Here is a 14,884-nt window from a genome sequence, read left to right as displayed (position 1 = left end):
AACAACAACAACAACAACAAAGATCATTACTTCAGATTCTTCTTTCATAGGCAAGCATACAGAGCAGAAGGTTCAAATGAAATCATGGAGGTCATTTTACAAGTGAGTCACTGGCCAAAGTGGAGGTAGAATACATGCATTCAAGCTCCTTGGAACTTTTTATCACTCCATGATCACTCAATACCAAATTATTTCTATCCTTTTTTGGTTTTTCAATAATTAAAAAAAATCTTTTTTGTACAAAATGATTGCTTTATTCTGAGGGAAAATATCTTAAATGGGTCATCTATATACTTTTTTTTAACAAAAGGTACAGAAAGAGTGGGTTTTCATGTATTCATTGTACATTTCCCTTCCTTCTCCTCCCCTCCTCCATAATCCACTTTGCTTTATACCTCTTGATCCAGATTGTTGTCATACATATAATGCCTAAACATGTATTACTTTAAGACACTTTTTTCTCTCCTCTGTTCCAATGCAGTGTTCATTATATACCCATTCTTTTCCTGTTCTTCTACCACCATGTCAGTCTTATTTTTGAAGAGTGGTGTTATGTAGCATTCATCCTTTTGTGAATGAGATACTGTCTAGTGAGATAAGTCTATTATTTCCAGTATTTAATTTATTTTTTATTATTAGGTTACATACAAAGTTCATAAAATTCATATATATTATTTTTCATATCAGATCTCTCCTCTTCTGTTTACCACTCCCTCCCTCCTCCCATCAAATTGTGTGATGTTACAATTAAGATATTCCCCTCTGGATCCTTGTATTCATTCTATAATAATGGTATTATACAGCATTTGTCCTTATGGGACTGAATTAGTTCACTTTCCATAATTCTCTTCATTCCCTCCCATGTTAGGTAATAACTTACAAAATCATTGCTCCAGCATGTTGCATAGTATTTCATTGTGTGAATGTACCATGATTTCTCAACCCATTCCATTGTGGTTGGACATTTGGGCTGTTTCCATGTTATTGCTATGGTAAATAACACTGCTGTGAACATTGGTGTACAAATCTCTGCTTCTGCCTCAATTATTATTTTCTCAGGATATATTCCAAGCAGTGTGTTAGCTGGGTCTTACAGAATTTCTATGTTCAGCTTTTTTTTAAATTATTTTAATAAAAATATAATGTTCAGCTTTTTTTGGAAACAGTAACCTGCCTTCCAGAGTGGTTATACCATTTTCAAATCCTACCAACAATATATAAGAATTCCTATCTTGCCACATTCTCTCTAACATTTTATTACTGCTGTCCTGGAAAACTTTGCCACTGTTACTGGGTAAGATGTTATCTCATTGTGGTTTTGATTTGCATCTCTCTTATTGCCAGCAATTCAGAGAATTTCTTTATGTGTCTCTTGGCCATACAAATGTTCTCCTCTGTAAAAAGGCTTTCCATATTTTTGCCCATTTTGTAATTGGATTACCAGATTTTTTCTTCTGGAAGCTCTCGAGGATTCTGTAAATTTTCATGATGAGACCCTTGTCTGAGATGGTATTGCCAAATGTTTGTTCACAGTAGGTTTTCTTTTTACCCTTCTGAAAAAGATTTTGAAAAGCACAGTGGTTTAATTTTTAGAAGGTTCCTTTCCCTTTTGATCTGCTTGAAAAAATGAATTTGTTATCTGTATTGGGACTATGTTGAACATGTAGATTGCTTTTGATAGAATTTTTATTTTCATAAAATTAAGTCTTTCTTTTCATGAACAGGACATATTTTCCTGTTTATCTAGGTCTTTTATTGTCTCGCAAGAATGTTCATTAAGTTGTGCTTTGTTTTGTTTTGCTTTTTATAGGGCTTGTAACTCTAGATAAGTTCACTCCCAAGTATCTCAATTTGTGGTTGGCAATTGTAAATGGTATTGCTTTCTTAGTTTCCTTCTCTGAGTTTTCTGTTACTGTAGAGGAATTCCATTGATTTTTGGATATTGATGTTGTGTACCGTCACTCTACTAAGTTGATCTACTAAATCTAACAGGTTTTTTTTGTTGATGTTTTTTCAATGTACACTATTATATCATCTTCATAGAGCAACAATTTAACTATCTCTTTGCCAGTTGAGGTGCCTTTTATTTCCTTCCATTGTCATATTGCCTTCGCAAGTACTTCCAATACAATATTGAATAGAAGTGACAGCAAGCATCCATGTTTGGTCACTGTTAGTCTTTCTCTATTTTGATTTTGCATATATACTTTTTACTATGTTGAGGAAATTCTCTTTTATTTCAATTTCATGGAATGTCTTATTCAGGGAAGATGTTGGATTTTGTCAAATAAATGCCTTTTCTGCATCAATTGCTGTGATTATATGGTTGTTGTTCTTTATTTTGTTAATGTAGTGAATTACATTGATTACTTTTCTGATGTTGAACCATCTTTGCATACCTCTTATGAATTCCTTCTGGTCAGGATGAATTACCTTTTTGTGCTTTTGGGTTCAATTGGTTAGGATTTTGTTAAGGAATTTTGTGTCTATGTTCTTGAGGGATATTGGTCTGTAGTTTTATTTCTTGGTAATATTTCTGTCTGGTTTTGGTTTTAGGGTTATGCTGGCTTCATAGAATGTCTCTGGAAGTGTTCCCTCTTTTTGAGTATTTTGAAATAACTTAAGTAGAAGTGATGATAAATCTCCTCTGAATGTTTGGTAGAATTCAACTGTGAAGCCATGTGGGCCAGGATTTTTTTTTTTTTTGTGATAGCAGTGGTGAGTCTTTTTTATGACCCATTCAATTTCTTTTTTTATAATGGGTCTGTTTAAGTGTTCTACATCTGAGCAGGTCAGTATGGGTAGGACAATAGTTTCAAGGAATTTGTCCATTTCCTCTAAATTTTCAAATTTATCTGAGTATGGGTTTTCATAATTTTCTGATATGGATTTAATTTCTTCTGGTTCTGTTATGATGCCAAGTCTATCATTATTTAATTGAGTTATTTTTGTCTTTTCCTTTTGTTAAGCTTGCCAATCATTTTCCAATTTTATTGACCCATTCAAAAAACCAGTTCCTGGTCTTATTGATGGTTTCAATTGTTTTTCTGTTTTCTATCTCACTAATTTCAGCTCTTATCCTTATAATGTTCTTTCTTCTAGAGACTGTTGGGTTAGATTGCTGGTTTGTTTGTATTTGTTTTGTTTTTTTCTACTTATGAAGGTGTTGAGTCAGATAATATATTTTGCTTCTTACTTTGTTTTTTATTTTTCTGTCTATTGCTATGAACCGGCCCCTGAGGACTGTCTTAGCTGCATCCCAGATGTTTTGGTACATTGTAGTTTCATCATTTTTTTCAAAGAACTTTTAAATTTCAATCTTTATTTCTTCAATAAACCAATCATGTTTTAGTAGGGTGTTATTTAGCTTCCTGGCTTAATAAGTTTTAGCCTCTTATGGTGGTTGATTTCTAGTTTTATGACATTGTGGTCTGAGAAGATACTTTATTTCATTTTTTTTTAAATTTGTTGATTCTTGCCTTGTCCCCTTATAATGTGATCAATTCTGGACAAAGTATCATGTGTATTTGAGAAGAAAGTGAATTTAGTTTTAGTTGGGTTCAGTGCTCAGAATATATCCACAAGGTCAAGTTGGCTGACTATGTAGTTTAAGTCTTCTTAGTCTTTTTAAAATTTTGTTTGAGTTGACCTATTGTTTGGTGAAAGTTGTGTGTTAAAGTCTCCTATAACTCTTGTGGTGCTGTTTGTGTCTTTCTTCAGCTCTATTAACAGTTCTTTTATATATTTAGCAGGTCTATCATTTGGTGCATAAATGTTGACCAATGTTATGTTTTCTTGATATACTGTGCCTTTAAGCATTACATAGTATCCTTCCTTATCTTTTATAGTATTTTAAATCAGAAGTCTATTTATCAGAATTTAGTATTGCCACTCTTGCTTTTTTTGTGGATGCCATTTGCGTGGTATATTTTTTTCCAACCTTTGATTTTATTTTTCTCTCCATTTATAAGATGTGTCTCTTATAGACAATGTATTGATAGATTTTGTTTTTTCTATCCATTCTGCTACTTTCCCCCTCTTGATTGGTGCATTAAATCCATTCACATCAAGTGTGATTATTGACAGGTCAGGTTTTATCAGTGCCATTTTGCTGTGTTTATTTTCCTCCCCCTCCTTTTAAAATAGTTTATTTTTTATTCTGGTTCAACTACTTTCCTTTGGGGTCTCTGTATGAGGGACTTCACTTAAAAGTTCTTGTAGATTTGGTCTTGTTTTCACCAATTCCTTAAGTTTTTTCTTTTCTGAAAATGATGTCATTTCTCCTTTATATTTGATGGAGAGTTTTGCTGGGTACAGGGTTCTCAGTTGGCAATTGTTTTTTTTCAAATTTCTGTATATGTCATCCCACTGTCTTGTTGTTCAAATGATTTCTACTGAAAAAACAGAACTTAATCTGATTGCTTTTCCTTTGTAGATGACTCTTGGTTTTTCTCATACTCCTTTCACTATCCTATACTGATCTTCTGTTTTGGAGAATTTGACTATGATATGTCTTAATTTGAGGTCATGAAAATCAAGTGTTCCAACACAATAACAGATATAGCTTATATCTTTATTTATTTGTTGAAACTTAAGTCATAAATTTTGGCCTGTATCACAGAACTATCAGACAGTTTCCCAGGGCTATTTTTTTTTTCAGAACTACACCAAATTTATGGCAAGTATTTTGGATAGGTTTAGACCCGGTGCCTTTTGTAAGGTCAGACCTCTAAATTACGTGATTTTGATAGTAAGAAAATGGTTCATACATTCCATGCTATTGCTTTTGCTTTCAAGTCAGAACCACACAGTTCATTTGAACCATCTGCATTTGAGTTGGCAGCACAACTTCTTACCCACTAGGCCACTAAAGCTCCCTATATAGTCCATAGGAACATATTTTACTGCTTCTAAAATCCCTTTGCCCAAATTTAAGACATTTTTACTTAACCACTCAAAATTTCTGTGTTATATTTCTATCACTATATTTAAAAACTTTTTGCTTCTCCTGAATGTGCCAGATGAGTCCTCCACTAGCAGATCTCAAAACTAGCAGAACTCAAAAACTTTGTTAAAGGGCCCTAACATTTCCCCTTGATAATACATCTTTTGTTGCATATCTATGTGGTGTGCATTTTTAATTTTTCTAATAATATAGTTGTTTATAAATATATCATTTTAGGTACATATTAATATCATAATACTAAAGCAGATTTTTAAATAGATACACATATTTTTAAATTTTGAATTCAAAGCTAATTTAGGAAACTAAGATCATGCAGTTTTTAAGTTTTACTTAAAATCCATTTAAAGATGTTTAAATGGACTATTTTAGTTTGTCCATCTCTAAGAGGTTAATAAGTGTTATTTCAGCACAAATAAATGATCGACTTCTCACCAGTCTTCTTTCATTATTTACATTGACAGAATGATAAAACAGCCAGCACTTATCAATTTTTCTGCAGGACATTATGTTGCCAGTGCTTTTGGAACACAATCATTTGAAGTTAATATTACCCTTTTCAATCTTAGGAAAAGACTACTGATAGTGCTCAAGTAGATCTAACATTATGAAAATTCTGACATTAGGTAATGATTCTGCTTTCAAGAGGCCTTATACATCAGTCATTAAACATAAATCCCTATCTATATTCCCCAAAGAGAACAGTGATAACATAAAAACTATTTAGGCTTCAGAATCCTTCAAATAACCTGCAAGTGCTGAGAACTTCAAAGGTGTGAAAATCAACCAAGCTGAAGCTTGTTTGTTTGCATTCCCTCTGGGGAAAATGCATTCTTCTGAGAAAAGGATGGAGAGGGCCACAGGGTAAAACTCTTTGTTCTGATCATATCATTCTCTTGGTCATTTCTGATTAATCCTTATTTGCCAGCACTGATTTATTTTTTTAATCACTTATATACTTTTTTTATACTATGACGTTAGTTGCCTTAAAATTTGTTCTAAACCCTATGATAGTCCACTTCCGAATTGCTGTGCTTAACAAATCATACTCCAACTTTCATTTCTACCCAGATGTGAATACCTCCATCATTTTTTAAATGGTTAAATGTGCGTAGAATTCTTAAATCTCTGACTTTGTTTCTTCATCTGTAATGAGAATATTATTATGTCCTTTATTCCATATGAACTTGTAAACATTGATAAGATAGTGTACATAGATACTCAAAACCAATTCAATCATATAGGAAGGGATTTAATAAGTACATATGAGTACCCTTCACTTTCTATTAAAAAATGGAATTCTAGAAAAGAGACAATATGTCCATCAAGGAGATTGAAGGATACGTCAAGCTAACATTAACCCTGAATCTTGGTGGGATTGTTGTACAGGGATTGTTTCATAATGACAGGTTCATTAAAAACTTGGACATTCATAACCTGGGATATTTGAAGTAGTTGTTTGTTGCTATTGTGTACAATTTAGCTGAAACTGACATATACTTGAATTTTAGTTTGTTATAGCAATAAATACTCTAAATTAATGAAAAAAACAACCAAGGGAAAATAGGTTGTTGTTGTTGCTATCTGCCGCTGAGTGACTTGTGACTGATAGCAACACTATATACAAAAGCTCTCAACCCTGCTTTATCCTGAGCCAACTTTATTGTCTCTAACACATCCACCCACATTTTACCCTAATCACTGAGTCAATCCATCTCATCCTGTGTCTTCCTCTCTTGCACTATCACTCCACCCTTCTAAGAATAATGTGTCTCTCCAAGTACTGGTCCCCCTTTGCAACATGCCCAGACTATGCAGCCTGTTTTCACTCTCTCTAGGAAGAACCTCTTTGTTCTCCTAGCAACCCATGGTATATTCAATAGTCTTCTCCAGCACAATAACGCAAAGGAATCAATTATCTTTCTGTCATCTCTAGTCATTGTCCAATTTTCTCTCCATACTGATATTGTTGCTTTTGAGTACTCTAGAGAGGCCCCTGACAACAGACTTTCCCAATGCAATTCATCTTTTTTATTTCCTGGCTGTTGGTACCAAGAGTTCTGATTGTGGAGCCAACAAAAATTAATCTGTTTAAAACCAATCTCTTTACCTTCTATCACAATGCTGCCAACTGGCCCAAAATTGAGACTCTTTGTTTTCTTGATATTGAGTTTTAGTCTGTATAGAAGGCTGAAGTCCTTGACTTTAGGCAGCAAATGTGTCAGGTCCTGCTCAATATCAGAAAGCAAGGTTGTGTCATCTGCATAACGCAGATAGTTGATGAGTCTTCCTCCAATCCTGTTGTCAGATTCCTCCTCATAGACCCTGGGTTCCAGGATAATCGGTTCCACATATAGATTAAAAACATATGGAGATAGAATATATTCCTTGTATGCATCTTGCTTAATTTTGAACCATGAAGAGTTTCCTTGCTCTGTTCTGATAACTGCCTCCTGGTCCAAGTTTAAATTTCATATAAGCACAATCAAGTGTTCTGTGATGTCCATTATTATCAACATTAACTAGAGTTTGTTGTGATCCACACAGTCAAATGCTTTTGCATAGTCAATGAAACACAGATAGACATTTCTCTGGTACTTTTTGCTTTCAGTCAAATGTATCTAACATTAGCTCTAATATCCTTAGTGCCATGGCCCACTTCCGGAAGGTCTTTGTTGATGTGCTGTTCTAGTTGCTTTTGGATCATTTTCAGCAGAATCTTGCTTGCATGAGATATTAACGACATTGTTTGATAATTTTACATTCTCAGGTCACCTTTTGCTTTTTTTCTTGTGTTTTTTGCAATGGGAACAAATATGTATCACTTCCAGTAAGTTGGCTAGGTGATTATCTTTCAGATTTATCTGCACAAAGTGGTGAGCATGTCCAGGACAGCATCTGATTGTTGAAATATATCAATTGGTATGCAGTCAATTCCTGGGGCCTCATTTTTTTGCCCGTTCCTTCTGTGCAACTGAACTTCCTCCCTTATCACCACAGGCTCTTGATATACGCTGTTGCGTGAAATTCTTCTATGTCACCATTTTTTTATATATAGTGACTCTATATATTTCTTCTATCTTCTTTTAATGATTCTTGGATTATTCACTGCAGCATTTCCTTGTTCAACTAGAATGACTACTTTTTGATGTGTGTACAGATTTCACATGAGCACAATTAAATGTATTGTGATTTTTATTTGAGAAAATAATTTAACTATTTTATATATTATCCATAATTTACTTTGTTTTACACAGTTGAAGGCCTTTCCATAGTCAATAAAACAGAAGTAAACATCTCCTCTTATTCTCTTTTTCCCATAAAGACCAATCTGACATCAGCAATAATGTCTTGGTCAACAACGTCTTCTAAAATCAAACTTGAATTTTCTTGTAGATGCACATTCAAGCCATTTTAAAAATAATCTTCAACCATATTTTAATGATATTATTTAATAAATTTCACAGTCTCTTGTATCACCTAAGTTTGGAAGTGGAGCTGTCAGTTGGCTTGTTTTTGTTAGGTGTCGTCAAGTCAAGTACAACTCATAGCAACTCTATGAACGACAGATCTGAACCCTATCCTATCCTGTGCCATCCTCACACTTCTTGACACATTAGGGCCTACTGAGGCTGTAGATTGCATCAATGTACCTAGTCAAGGGTCTTTCTCTCCTTCTCCAAACCACCACCTTTCTAAGCATCATGTCCCTCTCCAAGGAATAGATGTACCTAGTCAAGGGTCTTTCTCTCCTTCTCCAAACCACCACCTTTCTAAGCATCATGTCCCTCTCCAAGGAATAGGCCCTCCTAGCAAAATGAAAAAATATGGTGAAGCAAAGTCTTATCATCTTTGCCTCCAAAAAGCACTCTGGGTGCACTTTCTTCAAGGCATATTTGTTTATTCTTTTGGTATTCCATGGAATGTTTAGCACTCTTCTCTAATACCAACTCTCAAGGGTGTCAATTCTTCTTCTGTCATTCTTATTTATTGTCCAGCTTTCAGATGCGTGGGAAATGATTGGAAAGACCATCCCTGAATCAGACTCACCTTAGTCCTCAAAACTGACACCATTACTTTTCAGTAACTTGGAGGCACCCCTAACTGCAAACATTTCTAGAGCAGTATGTCTCCTGATTGGATGGTTAGGGAGCTATTTTCACATTTCTTTGCATAAATTACTGACCACATCCAAGACTGCATCTGTTTACTCAAACACTTCTATTGGTATTCCAGCAATTCCGGGGGACTTATTTTTTTGCCATTACCTTCAACGCATTTTGGATTTCTTCCTTTACTATCAATGGCTGTAGATCAAAAGTTACTTCTTGAAATGGTTCAGTGCTGACCAATTATTTCTGATACAGTTACTTCTGTATTGCTTCCATCTTATTTTGATGCTTTCTGCATCATTTAGGATTGTGCTCAAATAATCTGTCACTATTGCAATTCAGGAAGTCTCCTTCCACTCTAGAAGTCAGCTGTCTGGCTGGTCATCCTCACAATGGTGGTTTCATCTGGATGGCAGTCAGGTAAGGGACGTTTCTGGGGTCCTTTTTGTTGTGTGTTGCAGTTTCTTGTCCCCCCTCAAAAACAGGTGGCCCTTGAACCTTAGACTAAAGTTAAGGATGGAGCCCTGCTTCAGGGCATGGATTTAAAATCTGGTAGGATTAATTATTAATTTTAATAGAATATTCTTTCAAAGACACAGCAAACATTTGTCTATTTGCTGTACTGAACAACTTAGAGTTGCTGTTATGCTGAACACTATCCCATAGTCATGTGAAATATCATAATTGTTACCCATTATGTACAATTGTTGGATGAGCTTCCAGACTGATTCATGTTGGGAAGCAGGAGTGGCATCCACTTCCTAAACTAAGTGCCTCTGAAAACTCTACAAACTCTATTATAAATGTACATAAAATATGTTAATCATAGGGAAAAAAGTTGAGGTCTTTGTGTGCAAAGTTTACTCTGAGTCATATATGACTCAACAGCACCTAACCACTGCTAAATGAGATTAGCTATATTATATCTCAATTGTGGTTTCATCGATCAACATAACTAGTTGTGTTATAGCTTGGAGGAACATTCTTCCACTTTTTACATCACTCTGTCAATGTACTATATGAGGTAACCTGGGTTTGCTATGACCCTGAACCTTGTGCCACGGGAATATCAAATACCAGAATGGTTTCCCACTGTGGACTGTGTTTGGTGGAGCTCCCAGTTGTAAAACAGGTTGGGAAGCAGGAGTAGCATCCAATTCCTAAACCTCATGCCTCTGTAAACTCTGTGAACTTGGAGAAACAAAGATAGCTGTGGTGATGAATTAGCTCTTTTGTTCATGGAGTCGCTAGGAATCGAATTCAACTTGATGGCAATCAACAACAACAACATTGCAACTCAAGTTTTAAAATTATTTTTCCATGCCAAGAGTGTTTTATCCTTTGAATTTTTAATTCCTGTTCTTTGAATATTTTGTTATGATACTTTGTTTTGTATTCTAGATTTGCCCTTTGAAATTTTCTGTTCACCTTTTATTTCAGTATCTCTCTCCTTTGTTTCAGTCTCTCTACTATATAATGGAATTTTCAGAGTCTCTACTAATACCTATTTGTTCCCATTCCAAAGAAAGGTGATCCCACAGAGTGTGGAAATTATCAAACAATATCATTAATATCACATGCAAGCAAGATTCTGCTGAAGATTATCCAAAACAACAGGAACAGCACATCAACAGAGAACTGCCAGAATCACAGGCTGAGTTTAGAAGGGGTCGTGGTACTGGGGATATTGTAGCTAATGTTAGATGGATCTTGGCTGAAAGCAGGGAGTACCAGAAGAATGTTTATCTTTGTTTCATGGATTATGCAAAAAGCATTTGATTGTGTGGATCATAACAAACTGTGGCTAATTCTAAGAAGAATGGGAATTCCAGAACACTTGATTGTGCTAATGCTAAACCTATACTTGGACCAGGAGGCAGTCATCAGAACAGAACAACGAAATACTGCATGGTTCAAAATTGGAAAGGGTGTACTCCAGGGATTTGTCCTATCTCCATATTTTTTAAATTTACGCAGAATAGATTTTCCAGGAGGCTGGGCTCTATGAGGAGAAATGTGACATCAGGACTGGAGGAAGAAACATCAACAATCTGTGTTATGCAGATGACATCACCCTGCTTACTGAAACTGAGGAGGACTTGTAGTGCTTGCTGTGGAAGATCAGAGACTGCAATCTTCAGTATGAATTGAGGCTCAATATCAAGAAAACAAAGATTCTCACCGAGTTGATTGGCAGCATCATAGTGGATGGTGAAGAGATTATAATTGTTCAGTTTTAGTTTGCTTGGCTTCACTGTCAGAACTGTTGTCACCAGCATCCATGAGATTAAAAGACATATTGCAATGAGAAAGTCTGAAGTTAGAGACCTCTCTAAATTATTGAAAAACAACGATGTCAATCTGGAGACTAAGGTGAGCCTGATACATGCCATGATCTTTGCAATCACTCACTGTGCATCAGAGAGCTGGACAATGACTAGAGATGATAGAAAAATAATTGATGCCTTTGAATTGGGGTGTTGGAGAAGAGTATTGAGTATACCATGGACTGCTATGGAAATGAACAGATTTGTCTTGGATAGAGCGAATCCAAGCTGCTCCTTGAAGGCAAGGATTCTGAAGCTTCAACTGACATACTTTGGATATGTTGCAAGGAGGGACCAGTCCTTAGAGAGAGTGTCATGCTTGGGAGGTTGGAGGGACAGCACAGGAGAGGAAGACCCTCGATGAGATGGATTGATTCAGTGACTGGGGTAATGGGGGTAGGTGCGTCAGGGACAGTGAGATTGACACAGGGCAGGGCAAGATTAGGGCTGTTTTACATATGGTCACTATGAGTAGCAAGCAACTCGATGGCACATAACAATAATTTACATGTATTCTGGTCCATTTCAATGTCCATTTTCTTTCCCTTCCCTTTGTTTTTCTTTCTCTCTTCATGGATGATATCCTTTATGTCATTCCTCATCTCATCTCATCTCATCTCATCTCATCTCATCTGGTCTTGTGTTATTAGTTTTCAGAGCATGTGCTATTCTTGAGATAGTTTATAAATTAAGATAGGATATACTTGAGGTAATATTTTGATTTCATGGACTTGTTTCCTTTACTTCAACTTAAATTTGTAGTTGAATATGATAATTGATAGCATATCCCACATTCAGTTGCTGACCTTGTTTTGACTGCTAATATTGACCTTTTTATTTCTATAGATTCAGTCAATCTGATTCTTATGTGATTCATTGAGTAAGGTCCATGTGTATAGTCACCATTTTGGGTGTTGTGTGTTGTTTTTGGTTTTATTTAATTATTTGCAGTGAGTAAATAATTGCTTGAACAAAGACTAATCATTTGATGGTCAGTCTCATTTCTCTTGCTATATTTTCCAAATATCTTTCTTCATTCTTTCCAACTTTTGCCTTCTAGTCACCAGGTTTTAGTAATAAATATTGGTTGCACCATTGATCAATTTCAGAATGCAAAAATTAGTGGAACCTAATTTTTTTATCTTGTCTTTAGTAGTTTGTGTGCATATTTGATTAATTGTAGCATTAACAAGATTGTTGTTGTTGTTGTTGTTGTTGTATAGCATTGAATCAGAACAGACCCATAGCTGATCCTTCAGGAGTTTTCAGAGGCAGTTAATTGCCTGGGAGGAGATTGTCCACCTTTCTCCTGAAGAGCAGCTGGTTGATTCAAACTTTGTGCCTTCAGATTTGCAATGCAGCATCTTACCAGTGGACCGCCAGTGTTCCTTACTAGTAGTATAAACAGGAGGGAGCTCTAAAGCCTAGTGTTAAGAAGTTGAAATGTTCTTTGGAAGATTAATTCTACACTATTCCTCTTCAATTTGTCATTCCTTAAATTATAGATCATACAATTGTCTAACTCATAATAGTCAATATCAGCCTACCTCCATCCAAACTCACTAATGCCTAAGATGTAAATCTTTATGCATTTCCCTTCATTTTTTATAATATCCAAGTTTATACTTCACACATTCCATGTTCCAGTTATTAGTGTATGTTTGCAGCTATTTATCTTCATTTTGAGTCTTGCTACATCAATGTATTCTATGGTTGAAAACTTATGCCCACTTGGCTTTGAGAAAGTAACATTTTCTTAGTCTCATTTCATTGCCTTCCAACTTGACAGGTTCATCTTTTAGCACTATAACCAGCAAAATACTTAATTTATTCACAGGACTTTCAACACCGTTTTATTTCACCGTTGAATGGTCAGTCTTACTTCTTGTTTTAGTCTGGCACCTCCACTGAAAATTGTCCACCATGAATGATCTGCTAGTATTTTAATAGCTTCAGCATCACAACAACAAACCAATCAACCCACCAGAGTAAGGCAAACTTACAGACAACTGGTAGTGTGATTGAATTGAATCACCCTAAACAATTTTTTCTGTTTGGCTTTTTATTGATTTTATAGTCATCATATACATTTTGTTCTATAACATTACTTACAATATTTTTTGTTCTTCGATTCGTTTTTTTTATGTTTCTTTTCTGTGATAGACTGTTCTCACACTTGTTCTGGACCACATTTTATTATAGTTCCTTGAATATATCTCAAGGACTATTGACCCCTGGCATGCTAACATCTTGTTTTATTGTTACAGTCGTTGGAGCTAGTTGTGACTCATAGTGAGTCTATACAAAGCTGAGGTCTCATCCTCAAAACTGGTGCTGTATTGAGTCCAGTTTTGTGGGGTTTTGTTGTTGTTTTTGTTTGTTTGTTGCTTTTTGTTTGTTTGTTTGTTTTTAAAGGGAGAGACTGATTATATTTATTGATTGTTTACTACGGTATTTGCTCATTCAGGAGATGACTGTATATACTTAAACACTGGGAAAAGGATTAATTTCTTTTTAAGCTCTAGTTATGAGTGAGGCAATATTTCACAGTGCCCCACAGTGTATATAAAGAGATAGATTAAAATAACTAAAAGTCTCCTACTCTAAGACACTTCTATGGTGGAGAGGATAGAAGGATGATAATACTTACACAGGTTTTCTTAGGTCTCCTTATGTCTTATAAAACATAATTTTCAGACAATGTATTAGTGTCGTTATTGTTGTTGTTACACACTGTTGAGTTGGAAATGACCCATAGTTGACCCTCCAGCAGGTTTTCAGAGGCAGTATACTGTACAGGAAAAGATTGTCCATCTTTCCCCACAGAGCAGCTTCTGAATTTGAACCTCACCCCTTTGGGCTGTCAGCCCGGTTCCTAACATCTAAGCCAACAGAGTTACCTTATTAATGTACTAATAATTAAGTAATTATTCCTATGGCAATAAGATGTGAAGCAAATAAAATATAATTATGTAGTCATTACCCGGTTTGAAAGACCGACCCTGTTCAATAAGTTTGTGGTTTTAATTAAGTTATTTAGACCTCTTTTAGCCAAATTTTCTTGTCTCAAAATAAGTTAAATCATATATTGTATGAATCATGTATTATTTAAAGAATAAAGAATTCAATTAACTAGACATTAAGTTTACGTTGTTGTATATCATACAGTTGGAACTATCTAAGAGCTGACACTCCAGTGGATTTTCCAGGCAGTAAATCACACAGGAGAATGTTGCCCATATTTCTCCCATGGATTTGTGGGTGGATTGGAACTGCATGCTTTGGTTTGACAGTGCAACTCATTATAACTCTTAAGCCACCAGAGGTATAAAAGTCTGTATCACTACTTTGTATTGTTATTATGACACAATACAGACAGAACTTCTACATTTTAGACTTGGTATAGTCGTTGTTATGTATTGCTGAATCAGAGTCAACTCATAAGTGACCCTCTAGTGGGTTTTCACAGACACTAAATCGTA

The sequence above is a fragment of the Elephantulus edwardii genome, unplaced genomic scaffold (assembly GCF_000299155.1).
Source record: "Elephantulus edwardii isolate Elephantulus edwardi_28Jun2011 unplaced genomic scaffold, EleEdw1.0 scaffold00111, whole genome shotgun sequence".
NCBI lineage: Eukaryota > Metazoa > Chordata > Mammalia > Macroscelidea > Macroscelididae > Elephantulus > Elephantulus edwardii.
This window is presented reverse-complemented; position numbering follows the sequence as displayed.